We start from the raw sequence: 22,357 nt of genomic DNA, 5'->3' as shown, positions 1-22,357 counted from the left end.
ACGATGCAACCAACAAGGGCTTAACTTCCAAGATATACAATCGGCTCATATAGCTCAGTAACAGAAAAACCAAACAACCCAATCAAAAAAAAAACAAAACAGGCAGAAGACCTAAATAAACATTTCTCCTAAGAAGATATACAGATGACCGATAGGCACATGAAAAGATGCTCAATGTTGCTAATTATCAGAAAAATGCAAATCAAAACTACAATAAGGTATCATCTCACACTGGTCAGAATGGCCATCCCACTAAAAAAGTCTACAAATAATAAATGCTGGAGGGGTGTGGAGAAAAGGGAACCCTCTTACATTGTTGGTGGGAATGTAAATTGGTACAGCCACTATGGCAAACAGTATGGAGGTGCCTTAAAAAACCAAAAATAGAGTTACCATATGATCCAGCAATCCCACTCCTGGACATATATCCAGAGAAAATTCTAATTCAAAAAGATACACGCACCCCAGTGTTCATAGCAGCACTATTTACAACAGCCAAGACATGGAAGCAACCCAAATGTCCACTGACAAATAAATAGATAAAGAAAATGTGGTATATAATTACAATGAAATACTACTCAGTCTTAAAAAAGTATGAAATAATGCCATTTGCAGCAACATGCTTCCCCTACCAGTGACAGCGCTTCTTATAATTTAGCAGGGTCTCCAGGCTGAAAGATGTCACGTGTGAGAATTTTAAGAAATGTGCATCCACATCCTGACGGCCAGAAATGAATATCCACAAGCACCCTTTCAAAGCTTTATCCAAACTACCTCTACCAACTCTACATCTTAAAATAACTTCATGCCCTTGTATATTAGACAAAACCACGCAAAACAAAGCCCCAGAAGCCCCCTTTCCCATTCTAAATTAGTGACGTCGTGGATTTTGTTTTATTTCCAGTTTGTGGATAATGTGGTAGTGATCCTTCTGGTAAACAGGAGGTTGGCAACAAACAGAAACATCTCTCCTCATACTCTACTGGATCATAATCAGGTCAGATAAGCGTGCCAGCCTGTTGGTATCTGTGTACTATGAGAATCTGGTACCTTGGAGGGCTCTGATTTGGTACAAGGGAGACGCCCTGTTGCCAGGATAAGCACTTGCCACGTGAAATTCAGGCTCACAAAAACTCTCCCTTGCTATCCCTGACCCCAATTTTAGCACCAGTTTTTTTCACTTTCTAGGTTTCAAACACAAAGGAACCAGTGTCCAAAGGCAAGTGATATAGGCCTTAAACTTGCTGCCATCCTTAATTTCCTCATTCATAAACTTTCCTTAGAAAACCCAAACCCCCATTCCTCTTTTTAAATAGATGGCTGCCTTCAGCCCCGATGGCCAATAGCAGACAGACATTTATTTCCCAATGGATGAGAGAGACTCCTTCACCTTCTTGGTCATGGTTGGGATGAGGTTCATGTGGCCATCCACACACGTGGTCATGCAACTCTCCACCTGCCGCTTCACCTGAAGCTATTTACTCTCACATCTATTGAATCTTTGGCTTTGTCGTTGCAATACATAGTGCACTGGGCCAGGTGCTCCTGGAACTTCTCCAACTCGCTGGTCACCAGGGCCTGGGCTTGAGTCAGAGGTGCATGGCAGTGCTCAATGCACTGGTGCACTTGCTGCATGGACGCCTGGCTGTCCTCACAGCAGGGGGCGCTGCACCAGAACATGAGGCCCTGCATCTTCTGGATGTTCTCTCTCCAGACTTATCACCATAGAGTCCACCGCCTCCTGCAACTGGAGCTGCTGCAGCTCCACCACGGCGACCCCGCACTGCTCCCTGCCATGCTGGTGCCCACATGGACTCCCATGCACGAGCCTGCCTCCCCCTGAATTCAGACTTTGACCTAATTATGGGACTTCCCTGGTGGTGCAGTGATTAAGACTCCGCGCTCCCAATGCAGGGGGCCCAGGTTCGATCCCTGGTCCGGGAACTATATCCCACATGCATGCCACAACTAAGAGTTTGCATGCCACAGCTAAGGAGCTGGCAAGCCACGACTAAGGAGCCCTCGAGCTGCGACTAAGGAGCTTACCTGCCTCAACTAAGACCTCATGCAATCGAATAAATAAATTACTTTTACCTAATTGTAAACCACCGCAGATATAACTATGTAATCACACACTACTAAAGTAAAACCAGCTCCAATGAAAAGAAGCACAATCGTTTAGCTATCACAAACTGAATATTTATGCTACAGATGGAATGTCTGTGTCCCCCCCATAATATGTTGAAACCTAATCCCCAATGCGATGGTACTTAGAGGTGAGGACTTCGGGAGGTGCTTAGTTCACAAGGATGGAACCCTGATGAATGGGATTAGTGCCCTTATATAAGAGGTGCTAGAGAGATCCACTATGTGTGGACAGAAAGAAGATGGCTATGAACCATGAAGTGGGCCCTCAACAAACACTGAATGTACTGGCACCTTAAATTTGAACTTCCCAGCCTCCTGAACTGTGACACATTTGTGTTTATAAACCATTAGCCTATGGCATTTTTGTTACAGCAGCCTGAACAAACTAATTCAGTAGCTGCCAGACGTCACTGCAAATGTTTCATGTCTATTACCTCATATAGATCCTAGGTGATATTTTACGATGAAATGACTAGTATTAATTCCATTTTACAGATAAAGAAACTAACTGTTGAAGACATTTTTCAAGATCATATATCTGTAAATAGCAAAGCCAGGATCAAAATTCAAGCTAGTTTAAGCCCAAGGGCCATATTCTTAATAGGGCTACATTTTTCTGCAAATGAGAAAAAGACACTCCCTTCTCAAGTCACTGTACTTCCATATATTTGGAAATTGTCATAATGTACTGATTTTATTAGGAAAGATGCTTTATTGCCATCTACTGAAAACAGTAGCATAATAAATATACAAATTTTGCAGGACATGACTATGAATAGGGCCTCTGCGGGCACTGCAGTTTTCAACCTGCACAACCAAATGCAGCCACTCTGGTGGTTAAAAACAGATGGAATTTCAATATATTTTTTACCATTATTGAAAACTAAGTTCAACAAACCAGTGCTTGTAATCACTTAAGCACAGAAAACACAGAGAAATATCATAAACCCTATCCTCAAGAAATCAATATGATCATTAGACCTGTCACAAAACACAATACAGAGAAGTAAAATAACAGAAGTTAGTATAAACATGCAGAGGCAGTACGAAGATTGCAGAGATTAATTCTAAAAACCACTTTTTAATTTCCCTAATTGAAGCCTTATAGTAACTCTGTGAGTTAAGGCAGCAATCACAAATTCACTTCAAAATGAGGGCACACGAGTGTGAATTAGGGAGAAGAGACATTTGTAGACTGAGAAGAGGATTTGTGTTTGTCATAAACATGGGCTCTTAAGGTGTGAAAAAAAAAGACAACCATGGGTAAAAGACTTATTAGGGAAGGACTGAAAAAGTAAACATGCAGTAAAGAATCTAACCTCACCTAAAAGGAAGACTAAGGAATTAATTCCCTGGTGGTCCAGTGATTAGGACACTGCTGGGGCCTGAGTTTCATCTATGCTCAGAGAACTAAGATCCTGTAAGCTGCATGGATTGGCCAAAAAACAAACAAACAAGTTTAGCCTTTGTCCTTGGCTTCTGGAAAGTAATGTCTATGTCCTTGGAATTCCATGGCTGACAGAAGTGTCTTTCTTTGCCTGAGAGCTTCAGTTACACCAGACAGTCTAATAATGTGATTTAGGGTGGTGGCTAATCACACCCCATACAGTTAGCATGCGGGCTGGTGACACCAGAAAGACAGTGTGATTTAGAGTGAAGGCTTTGAGTCACACACAGAAGAACTGGAGACTGAGATCAGCCATTTATGTCTACGTAATGGAGCCTTAGTCTATTTGGGTTACTATAACAAAATGCCATAAAGTAGGTAGCCTATAAACAACAAACACTTCTCAAGTTCTAGAAGCTGGGAAGTCCAAGATCAAGGTGTCAGCAGATTCAGTGTTAGTGGTGAAATCTGGCAAAGGATCACTTCCTCACTGATGCTAAAGGGAGGAGGGATCTCTCTGGAACCTCTTTTATAAGGGCACTAATCCCATTCATGAGAGCTCCACCCAAATGACCTATTTACTTTTCAAAGACTCCACCTCCAAATACTACCACATTGAGGATTAGGTTTCAACATATGAATGGGGGTTGGGAATAGAGAACACAAATATACAGTCCATAGCAAAGCCCCAGTAAAAACTCTGGACACCGAGGCCCAGGTGAGGTTCCCTGCTTGACAATAACCCACCTATAAGGTCACACATTGATACCAAACATGTAACTCATCCTGATTCTACGAGAAAACTACAAAAGTTCCATGACTGGAACTCACATCCCAATTTCAAAACTTACTACAAAATAACAGTAATCAAAGCAGTGTGGTACAGGCATAACAATAGACCCAGTCAATGGAACAGAATTCATAGTCCAGAAAAACTCATACATCTGTAGCCAAACGATTTCTGTCAAGGGTCTGGCAAAAAATAACAGAAGTTACTAAGCAGTGGTTTCAGACATGACACAAAAGGACAAGTTAACAAAAAATGAATAAACTAAACCATCAATATTTAAAACTTATGAAGTTCAAAAGATATTATCAGAAAGTAGAAGGACCATTCATATAATGGGAGAAAATATTTGCAAATCACATATCCAACTAAGAATCTAGTACCCAAGATATATGAAGAACTCTCACAACTCAACAGCTCAGTTTAAAACTCAGTAAAAGTCTGATAGACATTTCTCCAAAGAGGGCATACAAATGACCAACAATCACATAAAAAGATGCTTGATATCATTAGTCATTAGGGAAACACAAATCAAAACCACAATGTGAGATACCAACTCCCACTCGTTATAATAGTTACTCTCAAAAAATAAATAAGTAATAAGTATTGGCAAGGATATGGAAAAAACTGGGACCCCTGTGCACTGCTGGTAGAAATACAAAATGATGCAGTTGCTATAGAAAATGGTACAGTGGATCCTCCAAAAAATTAAACATATAATTACCATAGGATCTAGCAATTCTACTTCTGAGCAATTTGATTTCCCCAAAGAACTGAAAGCAGGGACTCAAATGGATGTTTGTTTTTTTTTTAAAAAAATTTACTTATTTATTTTGGTTGTGCCAGGTCTTAGTTGCAGCACGTGGGATCTTCGCTGCAACATGCAGACTCCTTAGTTGCAGCACACAGACTTCTTAAGTTACCGCAGGCGAACTCTTTGTTGCGGCGTGCATGCAGCATCTAGTTCCCCAACCAGGGATCGAACCCAGGCCCCCTGGATTGGGAGCGTGCAGTCGTACCCCTTGGACCACCAGGGAAGTCCCTCAAATGTATGTTTAAATGTCAAAGTTCAAAATAACATTATTCACAATAACTAAAAACTGGAAACAACCCAAACGTCCACCAATGGATGAATGGATAAACAAAATAAGCATGTACATGAAAATAAAAACTATTCACAGCCTTAAAAAGGAATGAAATCCTGACACGCTGTAGGTTTGTGACCTCAGGAGTCCCCAGGTGAAGTCTGAAACTGGTGCCCATGCACAGAGGACAAGGAGAGACCAAAGAAAGAGGTAGATGACTCTAGATTGGTAGCTGGCAGTTTTAATATGCAAGGGAACTTACACACGAGCCAAGATTCACACACAGGCTGTTTGACTCCACAGTTCAAACTCCTTACCCCAAGCCAGCATTTCTTAAGATGCAATCCAAGATCTGATGAGGAACAAATATCCAAAATACATAAAGAACTCCTAACAACTCAACAACGAAAAGACCAACAACTCAATTTTTAAGTGGGCAAAGGACCTGAAAGAGACATTTCTCCAAAGTAGATATACATATGGCTAACAGGCACATGAAAAGGTGCTCAACATCATTATTCATGAGAGAATTGTGAATCAAAACCACAATGAGATACCACTTCACACCCATTAGGAATGACTACTATTAAAAAAAGTTAAAATTTTAAACATTAAAAAAAATAATAATAATAAGTCCTAGTAAGGATATGGAAAAACTGAAACCCTCATACATTTTTGATAGAAATGCTAATGATGCAGTCACTGTGGATAAAAGTATGGTGGCTACTCAAAAGTTAAAAATATAATTACCATATGATCCAGCATATACCCAAAATAATTGAAAGCAGAGACTCAAACAGACATTTCCACAACAATGTTCAGAGTGCCACATTCACAAGAGCCAAAAGGTTGAAACAACCCAAATGTCCATCAATGGATGAATGATAAACAAAATGTGGTATACACATACAACGGACTACATTCAGCCTTAAAGAAAAAAATTCTGACACACGATACAACATGGAAGAAACTTCAAGACATTAAGCTAAATGAAATAAGCCAGACACAAAAGGACAAAAATTATGACTCCACTTATATTAGGTCCCTCAAGTCATCAAACTCAGACATAAAGTAAAATGGTGGTTGCCAGGGGCTGCGGGGAGGGGAAAATGAGGAATTGTTGTTTAATCGGTATACGGTTTCAGTTTGGGATGATGAAAAGTTCTGGAGATGGATGGTGGTGATAGTTTCAGAACAACATGAAGGTACTTAATGTCACAGACCATAGACTTAAAAATTTAACTTAAAATAGTTAATTTCATTCTATTTGACCACAATTTTTAAAATGCAATCAAGGGCAATGCACATCAGAATCACCACGTATGCTTTTAGAGATAGTAGATACTCAAACCTCAAATTAGAATCTTGAGTGATGAGAGGCCCACCAACCACCCCGGTGAGTTAGGCACTATTAAAGTTTGAGAACCACCACCAAGAACACTGGAATAAAATCCAGCCTCTAGGGACTTTCCTGGTGGCACAGTGGTTAAGAATCCGCCTGCCAATGCAGGGGACATGGGTTTGTGCCCCGGTCCGGGAGGATCCCACATGCCATGGAGAGGCTGGGTCCGTGAGCCATGGCCACTGAGCCTGTGCGTCCAGAGCCTGTGCTCCGCAACGGGAGAGGCCACAACAGTGAGAGGCCTGCGTACCACAAAAAAAAAAAAGAATGAAGGTAGATCCTTTCCGTATACCACATACAAAATTAACTCCAAATGAACCACAGACCTAAATGTAAGAGCTAAAACTAGAAACTCTTAGAAGAAAACATACTAATAAACCTTTATGACTTATGACCTAAGTGATTTCTTAGATATGACACCAAAAGCATAAGCAACGAAAAGTAAAAAGACTGGACTTCATCAAAAATTTTAAACATTTGTGCTTCAAATGACCTCATCAAGAAAATGAAAAGCAAGCCCACAGAATGGGAGAAAATATTTGCAAACCACATATCTGATAAGGAAACTGTATACAGAATTTATAAAGAACCCTTACAATTCAACAATAAAAAGACAAATCCAACTAAAACACGGGCAAGGGCTTCCTTGGTGGCGCAGTGGTTAAGAATCCGCCTGCCAATGCAGGGGACACAGGTTCGAGCCCTGGTCCGGGAAGATCTCACATGCCGCAGAGCAACTAAGCTCGTGCGCCACAACTACTGACCCTGCGCTCTAGAGCCCGTGCACCTAGAGCCTGTGCTCCCCAGCAAGAGAAGCCGACGCAATGAGAAGCCCGCACACCACAACGAAGAGTAGCCCCCACTCGCCACAACTAGAGAAAGCCCACACGCAGCAACGAAGATCCAACACAGCCAAATTAAAAAAAAAATAACATGGGCAAGTAATTTGAATACACATTTCTTCAAAGAAGATACACAAATGACCAATAAGCACATGAAAAGATACTCAACATACTTAGTCATTAGGGAAACACAAATCAAAACCAAAACAATAAAATACCACTTTCTACCCGTTATGATGGCTAATGTCAAAAGAATGCAATAACAAGTATTGACAAGCATGCAGAGAAATTAGAATCCTCATTCCTTGCTGGTGAGACTAAAAAATGTAACCACTTGGAAAACAGTTTGGCAGTTCCTCAAAATTTAAACATACAATTACTCATCAATTCCACTGTTAGGTTTACATCCAAGGTAAATGAAAACTTTCATCTGCACAAAAATTGGTACACAAACAATCATAGCAGCATCATTCATAACAACCAAAAAGTGTAAATAATCCAAATATCCATCAATTGCTGAATGGAATTTTTTTAATGTATACCATATGATGAAAAATTATTCAACCATAAAGGGGAATGAAGTACTGATACATGCTACAACAATGGATGAACCCTGAAAACGTTAGGCTAAGTGAAAAAGCCAGTCTCAAAAGACCATATGTTATTCCATTTATATGAAATGTCCAGAATAGGCAAATCTATAAAGATGGAAAGTAGCTTAGTGGTTGGCAGGGGGATGGGGAAGGAGAGAATGTGGAATGACTGCTAACAGCCATGGAGTTCCTTTTCAGTGTGATGAGAATATTCTATAATAAGAAATATTTGTACAACTTTGTGAATATACTAAAAACCACTGAATTCTGTACTTTAAAAGCATGAATTTATTATCTATGAAATTGAATCACTCATACATTGCCAGTGTAATATTGTACAGCCACTCTAGAAAAGTTTGTTAGTTTCTTATAAAACTAAACATCAAATTACGATATGACCCGGCAATTACACTCTTGGGCATTTATCTTAGAGAAATAAAAACCTATGTTCCCCAAAACACCTGTACACAAGTGTTCACAGCAGCTTTATTCTAATAGCCAGAAACTGGAAACAGCCCAGATGTACTTCAACAGGTAAAATGCTAAGTGAAACTGTGGTACATCCATTCCATGGACTACGACTCCGCAATAAAAATGAAGAAACTACTGATATACACAACTTGGACAAGAGTTTTATGCTGAGTGGGAAATAAAATAAGGAAAACAATATCAAAAGGTTATAAACTGTATGATTCTATCCCAATAACATTTTTGAATGACAAAAACTTTTAAATAATGAAGACTAATGATTGCTAGGGTTTAGGGGTGGGAGTTAATGGGAGTCGGTGTGATTATAAAAAGGATCCTATGCTGATGAAACTGTTCAGTATCTTGACTGTGGTAGTAGATACGTGAACCTATACATGTGATAAAATTGTATAGAACTAAACACACACACGTATACACAGACGCGCATCTGGAGAGATGTGAATAAGACAGTTGTATTAATGTCAATACATTGGTGGTGATATTGTACTACAGTTTTGCAGAATGTTACCATTGTGGCCAACTGGATGAAGAATACATGAGATGTCTATAATTCCTTACAACTGTTCTGTGATTCTACGATTACCTCAATTTTAAGCAGGGATTGCCTTCAGGGACGTGACTCAGTGCAGGAAGGAGCAGGGCAACAACTGCTGGTTTTCGTGAGAATCTTTCCATACGACTGCTTTCATCTATAAGCATGTATTATTTTGATTTCAAAGAAAATATTTTCCCCTTACAGGAAATACATATGTGAAGTACCTGACCTATGAAGAGTCTTCAATAAATGTTAGTTCTCCTTTCCTTCCATTTTAAGGATAAGACAACCTCTAGACTAAGCTATCAGTACTAAGGAGTCCAATTCTGAGAAGCAGAGCCACTGGTAAATCATCCAGTGGGGTTACCAAGGGCTAAAACCGGAACCATAAGGTACTCCTACCACGATAACTAGGAGAGAATCTCCCTCCACCCCTGAACAACTTTAAAACTAAGCCCTCTTCCTATTCCTTGTTCAACAAACTGAGTGAAGCAATTCTGGAGAAATCAAAAGGCAAAACAGTAGAGGATGAACAGTAGCTCTGTCCTCATCTAGAAATTTCTTTCATTATCATGGTGTTTATTATTAACTGCTTTCATTATCACTAACGTTAATTGAGTGCTTATACGCTCAGTACATCATTTCATGCAGTTCTCATCATTTAACCCTCATACCAACCTTGCAAGACTGGTATTACCCCCATTTGATAGACAAAGAAGCTACAACTTAGAAATGCTGTGTATATTGTGCTGGTCAGAGAGCTAGTAAGCAACATGTCAGGATTTTCTCCCATGCATGTCTAATTCCAGAAATAAAGATTCCAGCCACTGATACTGCATTATCTCACTTTAACAAAAGTGTCTAGCAATAACTGTCATGTGCACCTTCCACACAAAGGCACATAACAGCAGCTGAGCTTTCCGACCGGGTTGAGAACCTGGGAATATTACTGGAACTTCGAAGTCTCAAGCCCAGTCATGCTATCAGCCACTAGCCTCCTCCTAATCATGATGTCTCACCTGCCATTCTGCACTCTTACGGCCAACTACGTCAGTGTTTCCTTTCAAGCATTAAGACTCCTACCCTTCTACCAATTCACTTTACCAATCACCAACCCACAAGGCTAGGATGAAAAGACCCACAAATGAGAGTGGCCCTCCCCATATTTTCTTATTACCTGTCCTCGGTCAATGCTGGTAAACACTCTTACCATTCCCTACCCCTCTATTCACACACACACTTACATACACAAGTTCCACACCCATGCCTGCCTTTACCTCTCCTTGTCACCATCATAGCGCAAGTCGTCACATCTTCCCTAAGGTTAAAATAAGCCACTATAAAGCTCAGCAGACCTCCCATCTGCTGAGCTCTCCTTCTTCCCCATAGTCTCCGAGGAAGAATAGTCCTACTACCTAATACTCGCCCCTTCTGTGACAGAAGCCAGGTCCTCATTCTCTCCTTGGCTCCTCCCCCTCCTGCTTCAAAGAAGCGATGTTTCCCTTTCTTGAAAGAGAAACAACTTCTTTGAAATGACACGTACACTGCATTTAATTAAAAATTACTATGTCCTTGCCATTATGAAAGAAGCACCAGAAATAAACTAAGGTTTTCTGATGAGGACCTGAAGGAGTAGAGAAGGAGGGTGTCATCAGAAAGACATGGTGTTCCTTTACTTCTCTTTTATGACCTTACCAAGATACAGTATGCCTTTCAGTGAGAAAGGGAAGGGGGAGAGCTATGATTCAGTCTGTGGAGGCAGAAGGAACTGTGAGAGCGAGGGGAGGATCAGGAAATCTCAGACGGTAAGCGACTGACAGGTAAAGGGAGTATCTGTGGTCGTTCTTGGCTATTTAGCAAAGGGAGAAGACAAAGCTTAAAGGGAATAAGAATCGTAGCACTTGAAAGGACAGTGAGGGGGCAAAGGCAGGAAGGAAGAAAGAAATAAAATACACCCAGCCGCGGAGCAACTTGGAGCCTAATCTCTCCCTGGGCCTTAAGGTTCCCATATCTGTATATCCTAACATCAGGTAGGAAGCAATGAACTCTCCCCAAGCTTCCCATTTTTCACAGGTTCAAGTTTTGAGTCACCACTGACTCTTCCCTCTTCATCTTTCAATTTCAGGTACTTAAGTCTCATCTTCCTTTTCTTATCTATCAACTCAGTCCTTTCCCAATACTATTCCCAATTCTACCATGTTAGTTCAGGCACATATCAACTTCCATTTTAAGAGTCCAGAAAGATCTACATGGCCTGCCCAGAATTATAAAATTAGTTAGCTGTAGAGCTGAGACTGGTACCCAAGTCTTCTGACCAGGGTATGTCCCCATGTTTCTTCATACCTACAATATTTGCAAACCTTCTATACTAGTTCTTTCATTCATTCATCAGATATCTATTAGGTATCTAATATGTTCAAGGGATTATGACAGGTGCTATGACAAGGTCTTGAAAACTGATAGAATGATGAGGGGAAAAGTGAGTATCAAGTCAAAAACATGAAGATTTCTAAGTGAGGATGTAGTGCAAGTGCCTGACATTAAGTATCTGATTGCCAGGTGGCATCCACTTTAGAAGAAATCCATCTTGAATAAAAGTATCTCCAGCTGTATGGCATAGCTACTTGCAAAACAACCAGGTAAGGAACTAGGCTGCCTCCACCCATGAAGGTTCCTCATCCAACAAGCCCTGGTAACCTAAATAACTGACCATTTGAGTGACTGTGCTTCTCCCTCCCTGCTATTGCTTTAAATTAGCCAACGAAGAATGAATCCCCGAAATTCTAGACACCTAACCCTCAGACCCTAATAAAGGCAGACCCCAGGGGTGCCGTCCCTCTCTCCCTGTGTCTCACCCCCCCCAACCTCACCGTGCGGTCCTTGGGTGTACCATGCACCCTCCAGGGCCTGTGAGGAATGAACCTTGCTCCTCCAAGTCTCCTGACAGTTTCTGCTGAAGTGCACCCTGCAATCCCAGTTAGAGAGCATCAGTGTCAACAGGCTGAGACCAGCACAACACAGGAGGAAGTGCTGGCGCCCAGGGGACTAAGGGCGAGAGAATGACAACTTCATGGTGCACTGCGTTTAAACCGCGCTCAAGGGAAAGGTCAAATACACATCTGAAAATCGTCCATACAGAGGGACAACTAACATTAATGTGTGAGACTGCCCAGAACAAACTTGGAAAGTGAGGAAAAAGGCACAAAGTCAGAAGTCAGAACCTGGCAGGAAGGCAGCAAGGAGAAATAAATGAGCAGTTGCAATACAGGAAAAGAATCAAGTGGCAAATGTGTCAAATGCTACAGTGACCAAGTTCACAAGTTACATGGGCTTCAACAATTTAACATACTTCCTTGATTCCTTGGTTTTTTCTTTCTTCACATTTTAGTATTTTTAAAATCAGGGTTAGGTATGTTTGTCATGGGCTTCCTGGACTTCGTAAATGGGTAGTCACAAAACTGACAGCGTCTGTGACAACCAATGGTATTCCAGGAGCAAGGAGACACAGCAGTGAGACGGCGGCTGAACCAGCGTGCATGGACTATTTTTTCAGGAACTTTTTTGGTAAGAAAAGAGGAGTCAAGAAAGGAGTCAGTGTCTGCTTTCATTCACTTTTCAGTACACGACAAGACAAGCATGTCGGTAAGCAAGGAGCTCAGAAATCGCTTTCAAAAGGTAAAGGGCACACGCAGGACAAACGCAATGCACTCAGAACGCAGCTGCACCACTCTCAGCGCGGTCACCAGGCGGACCCCGCGCCCGACTCGGCCGAGACACTCCCGCTCCGGCGTTGGAAGGGGCAGGGGAGGCAGCGCGGCACAGACGCGGCGGCTACGCAGGCCCTCCCGGACCCCAGGACGCCGCCGTCGCGCTGCGGCCCAGCAGAGACCCGCGAGTACCTGCTAGACTCGGGCCGCACGGCCGGGCTCGCCCGCTCCGGTCGCCCCGCAGCCGCGACCCTCGCCCTCCAGGGAGGCGGCCCCTCCCGCCCCGCCTCCAATGCGGGCTGCGTCCACGCCACAGACGCCCCGGCCGCCCCCCAGCCCGGGGCCAGCCACACGCATCCCGCGCCCCGCAGGCGAAGCCGACGTGGGGGGACCGAGGAGACGGCGCCCAGAGGCTCACAGCCTACCACAGCCACGAGACTGTCCTCCACAGGGCATCTCTGAGCGGGCCCCCTCCTCCAGAGCTTGCCTCCCCCTCAGGCCGCCGGAAGGCCGCGCGGCGCCGAACCAACTCGGCGCGCTGCGACGCACCACGCTCTGCGATTGGCGGACGCTCGGGCTGGGGGCGGGGATTCTCCGGACGCACCGCTCTCCCAGCGCACAGTGCCGCACTGCACTCTGCGATTGGCTGGCGCTCGCGTGGGGGCGTGGTTTCCCTGCTACTCACGCTTCCTGGCACTGACGTACAGTGCGGCCGCTGGGAACCGGGCGCTGGCACCAGGTGTAGGTCCGGGTTGTCCTGCGCTGCTCAGCCTGCCTGTAACTGGGCCCGGGTCTGGCAGAGCACGCGCTGGACTGGCCGCAGCGCCGCCATCGCCTCCTGGTCAGGGAGCTGCTGAAAAACCCGCGCGGGGTTTTTCAAATAAAGCACGTACGTGGTGTGCTTTGTCAGGCAAGGACCGGCCTTAATAAAAATAAACGGTAACCCAAAGTGGGCTATGAATTCAGCAAGCGGTGCTTAGGGAATGGCTGCAGCCGTGGATAACTGGAGACAGGGGTGTTATTTCCCCATCTACTTGAGAGCAGGGGGTTAGTATCCAGAGCAGAAGTTTTCAAGGTCAGAGATGCCAGAATCGCTGCTTCTCCCTAATGACGGCCTGGACCTCGGATGTTCTGGGCAGGAAGAGGGCCGAGGAGGAGGCTGGCCTGTCGCCTCTGCCTCCTGGGGGCCCAGACACAGGGCTCGGGGGCTGCTGGACGTTGAGGCCTGGATGCTTCCAGGTGTGGGATGAACCTGCCACTGCCCGTTGGAGCTGCTCCTTCCGGGATTCAGGAAACCGGGGGACCCACCAAACGGAGCCTGTCCCCAGGCTCTGCTGCAAGTCTGCTCGGACTGATCCTGCAGACAGACCTGCGGGAAACAGGGCCTGGATCCCCATACTGACGGTGTTCCGTGGAATTTCCACTAGACCCCTTCCTACCCTGTTCTGAGCAAATCACTAGTCAATCCATGCTACCATCACCCCACAAGCAGACCGGGAAGCTGAGGCTCCGAGAAGCCAGGTAATCCAGCCGGAAGCACAGACGTGAGGCCACGGAGTGGGGTCTGCACCTGCCGCCCGCCCAGGGGGACTGCCCACTCCCCGCAGCTTCCACACCTGTTCCCTTCACCCCCCTCCTGGGACCAGCTCGCGAGCCTCCTCTTGGGGGGATTCGCTTACCTCCTTCTAACAGGATCTGTCTCACTATCCTGTTTTGGGATCATCCAGAAGGCTTGTCACTCTGAAGCAGGTTCAGCCTCACATCACCGAGGGCAGCTTTCCTAGATCACACGCACCACCTGCACATCCACTCCCAGCTCAGACCCAGAAAGGCACCCTTGGCCCCGAGCCCCATGGCTCTGCCTGGGCTCCCACACCCTCCTGCCTGGTCCGTCCCTCTCATGTCCCCTGCAGAGTCACCAGGAGCTCCCCCCTGCCCCAGGCAGGCTGTCTGCACTGTCCTGGGGCAGGGGGGCGTCATCTGTGGTGTCAGGTGGAAGAAACAAGAGGTACCCGTGGGGCCTCCCTCAGGCAGCACAATGGCCAGCACCTGCCTACTGACCTCATTACCCTGGATGGGCAGGGGTTCAGGGAACACGCAGCATGTCCTGGTTCTCATCTCATCCCATCGCTGATCACAGGGAAGTCGCCAAGCAACTCTGTGCCGGCTGTACAGAGAGGACACTCATACACACGCCCCCCTCCCAGAACACGGGGCTCTCGTGGTCAGGCCCCTCCCAGGGTACGGAGCTCACCTGGGCAGGTACCCAGCAGCCCACGGGGCTCCCGTGGTCAGGCCCCTCCCAGCCTACGGAGCTCACCTGGGCAGGCACCCAGCAGCCCATGGGGCTCTCGTGGTCAGGCCCCTCCCAGGGTATGGAGCTCACCTGGGCAGGCACCCAGCAGCCCACAGGGCTCTCGTGGTCAGACCCCTTCCACGGTTTGGAGCTTACCTGGGCAGGCACCCGGCAGGGCTGGGCACACAGGAGCCGTGCACGTAGCCCTCACTGCAGAGCACCCCTAGCCCTCCTGTTGGTCAGAGCTGACCCTGAGCACCTCAGAGCAGGACTAACAAACAGCAGCTCCTGGACAGGTCTGTGACCCTGGGCTTCACTCTGTGCGGCCTCCCTCCACTTGGTCTTCCAGAAGCTTCCACTGCAGCTGGGGCACCAGGCCCCTGGCTCCACCCACCACCCCTCCTCTCCCTGACTCCTGGGTTCCTCTCATTAGGAGAGGGTCTTCTTGAAGTTGTCTCCCACTCATGGGCCAGATAAAATGATTAGAAAACAAGCCGGAGCTGCAGCCCCTTCTCTATCCTGACCCTCAGGACCCCACACCTGTTCCTTGGACCTGGCCGGTGCAGCAAGTCCCATTTTCTACAACTCTGAGCCCCTGAGGGGCGAGGATTGGCTGACCTGGGCAGGCTGACCTGGCCGGCCAGCCCTCCCCAGGTGTGCCTGGGTTGAGGGCTGTATAAACGTCCCTCCAGGCAGCAAGAGCCCCTGCAGCTGTGCCTGACGCCATATTCTCTGCCCCATCAGCAGTCTCGGGGCTGTGCTGGTGGGAGGGAGTGAGGGCCCATGGCTTTGTGGGTGGCCCGGTGTGAGTGGGGCTCTGCTGGACTTTCTGCAGGAGTTGCCGGGCTGCCACCTGCTAAAGAAGACGATGTGTCACCCATACCTGCCGTTGGAATTTCTCCCTGGGCAAAGGTAGGAAGGGAAAAAGCAGTGGGGGCCGGGACAGGAGGGGTACCTCAGGCAGGGAAGTGGAAAGCTTCCAGAAGAGCGCCCAGGGCCAGGACCATCCTGGCTGGCCTGCAGGCACCAAGTTGGCCTGCGTGCTGTCGCTGGTGTGGCTCCACGGCCCTTCCTCTAGGCTTTCAAGTCCTTGCCCACATTCAGGTGTTTTACCTGGGAAGGGTAGGAACAGTTCAGCAGCAGCTGGCCTGGGGCTCAGCTCATGTTGACTCACAGACGCCTCGGCACGGTCCCCCAGCTTTTCAATGAGGACGCTCCTTGCAGGGGGTGCTGCTGGCTGCATGGGAGACGATTCCCCACCTGTGACCAACTTCAGAATTGTTTACCACTGGAGCAAGTGCCCTGATAGGGTTTTCATCTGTGTAACTAGGGGGTTCTTAATTAACAACGTGAACGGTGACATCAGAGGTCCTGAATCAGGATGGAAATACTTATCCCCAGCATTTACAGGCGTAAAAACCTGGGGAGGTCGTGTGCAGCCGGCACCCTTAGGGATGGGCTTCCGACTGACCCCTCAACATCCTGGTGTCCAGCCACTGCTTTAGGATTTCTGGGGCCCAGTGCTGACTCTAAGGGTTCTGCAATCCAGCCTCTGTCAGCCTTTAGTGAGACCCACACTTCCAGGATCCTACAGAGCAGGGTCTGTGTGACTGTTCTGTGGCCTCTGTAACAAATGACCACAAGCTGGGTGGTTTAAAACAACAGGAATTCATCCTCCCCCAGTCCTGAAGACCAGACATCTGAGATCAAGGTATTGCAGGGCGGAAGTCTCACCAAAGGCTCCAAGATAGGGTTCTTCCTGCCTTTGCCAGCTTCTGGGGGCTCCAGGTGTCCCCAGGCTTGCGGCTGCATCCCTCCCGTCTCTGCCTCTGTCTTCATGTGGCTTCTCCTCTATGTCTGTGTCTCTCCTCTTTTGTCTTTCATAAGGACTCTCTCAATTGGATTGAGGTCCACCCCAACCCAAGATAACCTAACCTCAAGATCCTTAACTACATATACAAAGATGCTTTTCCCAGATATGGTCCTCTTCACGTGTTTTGGGGGGCACATCTTTTCGGGCCAGCATTCAACCCATTACCTGTGTATAAAATAACCCTCATTTTAGGAGATTACCAAGGTCCCGTATAGACTGGCTCAGACAGCAGCCATGTGGGTGGGGTCTGGGCAGAGTGAGGACCCTGGAATCACCTGGAAAGGATGAAGTCCTGGCTGCATTAGGTGAGCTCTTCCACCACGGGGCCCGTGGAAACAGCCACTCCACTCTGTCCGTGGAAAGGGACCCAGTGCCGAGTCCAGAAGTGGTTATATTGCCAAGCTGGCTCTTCTGGGATTTCATCATCAGTAGCATCATGTAACCAATAACTACGGGCTTGGAGGAGCCGCTCTCTGGCACATGATGACAGCACTGGCACTTTAGGCTCATCCAGCCTCGAATAGGAACGTCTGAAGGAGGAGAGTTTGGGAGATTGTGAAGCTTGGCTGTCAGGGAAACTGAGCAGGTTTGTCAAGGTTGTCAAGGAAACTTCTCCCTTAAACTGAAGGCAGGGCTGGGAGAGCTGAACTCCAGGGATCTTTAAAGGGGCTGCTCTGAAGCACCATCACCCGAGAGATGGTCTCAGCGTGAGCTGGGGTTTGAGAAAAGTGTGATGAGATGAAGCCTGGCTTTCTGTGACAGCTGGGGAGGGGTTTGTAAAGCACCTTGGCTTTTAAGGCAAAGTTTGTTGCTGGAACAAAGTGTGTCCCAAAACTGAGCTGAAGCTCAAGATGTCTCTGTCCCCTTCTTGTGAGAGTCCAGGGCAGGTGGGTGTCAGGTCCCAGGCTCTGTCCCCCTTGTTTCTCCTCCCTGCTTCCAGGTGAGGGCTCCAACCAGCAGGGTGGGGTGACCAGGTGGGCATCATGCCCTCCGTCCTAGGATGCAGGCTGGCCAGGGCCCTCACCACCTCCACCCCTTCCCCTTGGTAACACAAGACACTGCATCCCAGCTGTAAGGGGTGGGAAGACTGGGAGGTGCAGGGTAGCTGTGAACAGGAAAAAGGGAAATGGGTTCTGATGGGCAGCTGTGTGGCTCTGCTGTGAGGGTCACCTGGATGGTAGTGCACAGACTCTGGGGCCTGTGGAGCTTCGATGTTTTGTGGTTCTGGAAATCCTATAGGAGACGGTCTACAGCAGGTGAAGTTAATGCCCTCAGTGGAGGTGGTGAAGCCAAAGATCTGCAGTTCAGACTGAAGGTGCCAAGGTACATACAGGGTAAAACCATCTCGTGTGAATGTAGTTCAGGCACGTTTAACATGAATGCAGTTATGTTAATGCCTAGCATCTTCTATCTCGTGCCTCCCATCAGGGACCCCCTCCTCAGGTCCTGAGGATCCTGTAACTCACATACAGGGGGATGGAGCTTGGGCTCTGTCCAGTCTAAGCCCTGAGTTACCCTGTGTGTGAGTCTGCTCAGGCCCCACGTAACAAAGAGCACAGACTGGGCCACTTGAATAACAGACCTATCTCCCAGTCCTGGATGCTGAGATCAGGGTGTCTGCAGGCTGATTTCTCCTGAGGCCTCTCTACTTGGTGCTTAGACAGCCATCTTCTCCCCAGGTCCTCACATGGTCTCCCCCTATGCCTATCTGTGTCCTAATCTCTTCTTGTAAGACATCAATGCTATTGGATTAGGATCCAGCCTAGTGACCTCATTTTTACCTTGATCACCTCTTTAAAAATCCCATCTCCAAATACAGCCACATCCTGGGGTCCTGGGGGTTAGGGATCCAGCATGTGGATTTGGGGGTATGTGGCTGAGCCTATACCATCCTCCTTAGGAACCAAGTGTGCCTCGGTCCTTCTTTCCCTCAAGTCACACGAGGTGATGTAATGGCTCTAGGAGAGGCCACTCGTGCAGAGTTTGTGTCCCAGCTGGGGAACCCTTCTCTGCTCTCTTTCATCAGGCAGTGGCAGTGCCAGTCCCCTCCAGAGGTGAGCAGTTCTGGGGTTTCCTGCCGTGTCTCCTGGCTTGCTGAGGTGCTCACTGTCAGGGAACCCAGGAGCCAGCAGCCTAGTGGGGATGCCGGGGACTCTCAGGGCCTTTGCAGATGTCTCTCCTGGCAGATACCCTAGCAAAAGTGGGGAAACTTTGGGGGATTACAGGTGGGAGAGAGTCACAGTCTCGTTTATGCTTCAGAAAGACCACGTTGGGGTGGGATGTGAGATGCACCATGGGGGCAGGGAGCTTTGTCAGGCCTGATGGAGGAACCAGGCACAAGATCGGGCTTGGGCCAGGGCTGTGGGTGTAGAGGGGAATTAGTATGAGAACTGGCCACAGACTGTTGTCAAAATATCAGCTTCCCTGTGCACTGAGGCCGATCAGAAATACGGAGACAGGGATTTTGGAGGAAGAGAGAGATGGCTTTATTTTTCTGCCAGGCAGAAGGGAAGACACAGCTGGCTAGCGCCTCAAGGACTGGGCACCCCTCCTTGAGAATCAGGGAAGATTTTATATGTGGGGCTCTCGCAGTCCGGGGTATAGGATAAGGATAAAAGTAGTGAAGGTCTTGCATTCCTCCTTTCCTTTGCATTATTTCAAAACAGTCATAGTTGGCGTCAGGCTGCCCGATAATTGGGGTCCAGCAGTCTGGTAATTGCATCCGTTTGCCTCTGGTTTATCGGCCAGTGACCTTGTTTCTGAAATGAAAAACTATAGGGGGTGATTTGTTATGAGGGGCGTATAGAATGTAAGTGCTGGACATAGTAAGGTTAGGGAGTGAGAGGCAGGGGATGTAACTCACACAGAGTCAGGGGTGATGGGTGCCGAATGTAAATTACATAGTGTCAGGGAGTGAGGTTAGCTTTGTAAAGAACAAATCTAGTTACTACAAATGAGTGACAAAGTAAAACAAGGAGTGATAAACTCTTTCAGGCCAGGTTATGTTTCTTCTCTAGCCTGTTCGCTGTTCCCTTTGTTTTCCTTGTTCTCAGGGGAGGGAAAACTTCATTTCTAGTTTTGCTGCAACAAGACTCTGGAGGAGCAGATGACAGTCAGTGGGGCACAAGGAGGGTGGGAGCCTGGGAGACCCCAGTGTTACCGAACAAAACGTGGGTCCGCTTGCCCAAGTGCAGTAAAGCCAGTCTACTGACACCGGGTGTGGTGAAGGAAAGTGCAGCTTTAATTGTACAAGTGCCAATATAAGGAGGCCAGGTGGCTTGTGCTCTAAAACCCCGAACTCCCTGAAGGATTTCAGCAAAGCAATTTTAAAGGCCAAGTGAAGGAGGGGGGTCACAGGGTACGTGATCAGCTGGTGCACAATTCTCTGGCTGATGGTGAGGTAACAGGTGGTAAACATTGTAAATTCTTAGGCCCCAGAAGCTCCGGGGCTACCTGTTCATGATCATCAAGTAGTCAATTCATTCCACTTGGTGGTGGAGGAAGCGCGTGTCAGACACTGTTATCTGGGTACTTCAGAGAGGACCTACAGCAGAGGACGTGGGGGAGGGCTCTGCCCTGGGAAGGCCCCCTAGGGTCCTGCTCCGTTACACCCGGTGCCTGGGCTCAGCAACCTGGGAAGGCGGGGCTGCTCCTGGCTGTGGGGAGCTGCGGGATCCCAGTCCTCTGAGGGCCCTGTTAGCCCCCAAGGTGAGATGGGGGTGCAGTGGCTGGACAGAGGCGTCTGGCCTGGGGGAGGGGTCCAGGCTGGAAATGTCACGGGAATCATCCCAGGGAGGGAGAGGAAAGGCCAATGGGGGCAGGTAGGTCACAGCAGACTACGTGCAGGTGACTGCGGTCCTGGTGGAAGCAACTCAGAGCCAGAAAGGAGTGGCCATCAGGGGCTCAGCTCCATTCTCTTGTTCCTTTGTAAAAGTGCTGTGTCAGAGTTTGAGACACCGCCAGGAGACGTCTGGGCCCAGTGCTGCCATGGCTTCATCAAAGGCCCCAGGGGGAAGAGAGAACCACTGCAGGCCCCGCCCATGTCCTCACTTGGAATGAACCCCATCGGGGCTCCTGGGCTCACAGACTTCAGGAAACCTCTGTCCTCAGGACCGGTCTTCCTCCCTCCTCTCACCTTCTGGTCAGAGGCCCAGGAACCCCCAACCTGGCTCCACCCCCAGGGCCTGGATTCTAGGACAGCTTAGGGGTAAGCAAGACTCTCATGCTCCTTTATCTGCCTGGGGGTGAGAATGTCTTAAACGCTGCAATTGACTGATTATGAAGGACTGAGTGTTTCCAGCAGGTATGGGTGGAAAGATGGGGCGTGAAGTTCCTATGTCTGCAGGGTCTTCCCAGTGTGAAGATCTGTCAACGTCACAGCCAGTCAGCATCCTCCCGGGAAGCCCAGATCCAGGATTACAAGGGCAGAGGCTCTCCCTTTGCTTATCTGTAACTTCCAGCTCCCACAGCAAGGAGCCTGGCTCCCATCACCTGCCATTTATCTGTGCATTGCTCCTTTCCAGGTTACATGTGCAGAGGTTTCAGAATTGTTAGCTACTACACCCTGGAAAGAACTTCATAGAATAAAGCCCACTGTTTATATATGGTCCATTTTGCCTTTAGTCTACAGATTCCATTTATTTCCAAAGTTAACTTAGGTCAGCACCTTTTTTTTTTTTTTTTTTTTTTGCTGTATGCGGGCCTCTCACTGCTGTGGCCTCTCCCGTTGCGGAGCACAGGCTCCGGACACACAGGCTCCGCGGCCATGGCTCGCGGGCCCAGCCGCTCCGCGGCATGTGGGATCTTCCGGGATAGGGGCACGAACCCGTGTCCCCTGCATCGGCAGGCGGACTCTCAACCACTGCGCCACCAGGGAAGCCCAGGTCAGCACCTTTTATCCCATCCCCTACAGTGAGTTGTTTCCATATATTTCTAACACAGTTAGACTCTGTGACATTATGTATTCCATCCTGCAACACTCCTACATCCTAAATAACTAAATTTGAATAGATTATGATTGGCCCCTTGGGCTATGCACATCTGTGGGCTTAGACAACTGCATAGTGACAGGTATCCACCCTAGAGTATCACGTGGAACACTTCAAACCCCCCACCCCATGATCTGCTTATCATCTATGTAGCTTTGCCTTTCCCAGAATGTCATCAATGGGGTCATACTGTGTGCAGCCTGCTCAGGCTGGATTCTTTCACTT

General features: G+C 47.7%; 1 pseudogene across 1 annotated transcript; it reads right to left on the bottom strand.

Moving 5' to 3' along the window:
• Positions 1 to 1,357: 1,357 nt before the first annotated feature.
• On the bottom strand, positions 1,358 to 1,814 carry LOC308617672 (protein FAM136A-like; annotated as a pseudogene). Its single transcript has one exon. The product of its transcript is annotated as a protein FAM136A-like (transcript).
• Between the last annotated feature and the right edge of the window lie 20,543 nt (positions 1,815 to 22,357).

The sequence above is a fragment of the Mesoplodon bidens genome (assembly GCF_964165515.1).
Source record: "Mesoplodon bidens genome assembly, chromosome: 5".
NCBI classification, from domain to species: Eukaryota; Metazoa; Chordata; class Mammalia; order Artiodactyla; family Ziphiidae; genus Mesoplodon; species Mesoplodon bidens.
Note: the sequence above shows the minus strand (reverse complement) of the source record. Positions and strands in the feature narration are given on the sequence as shown.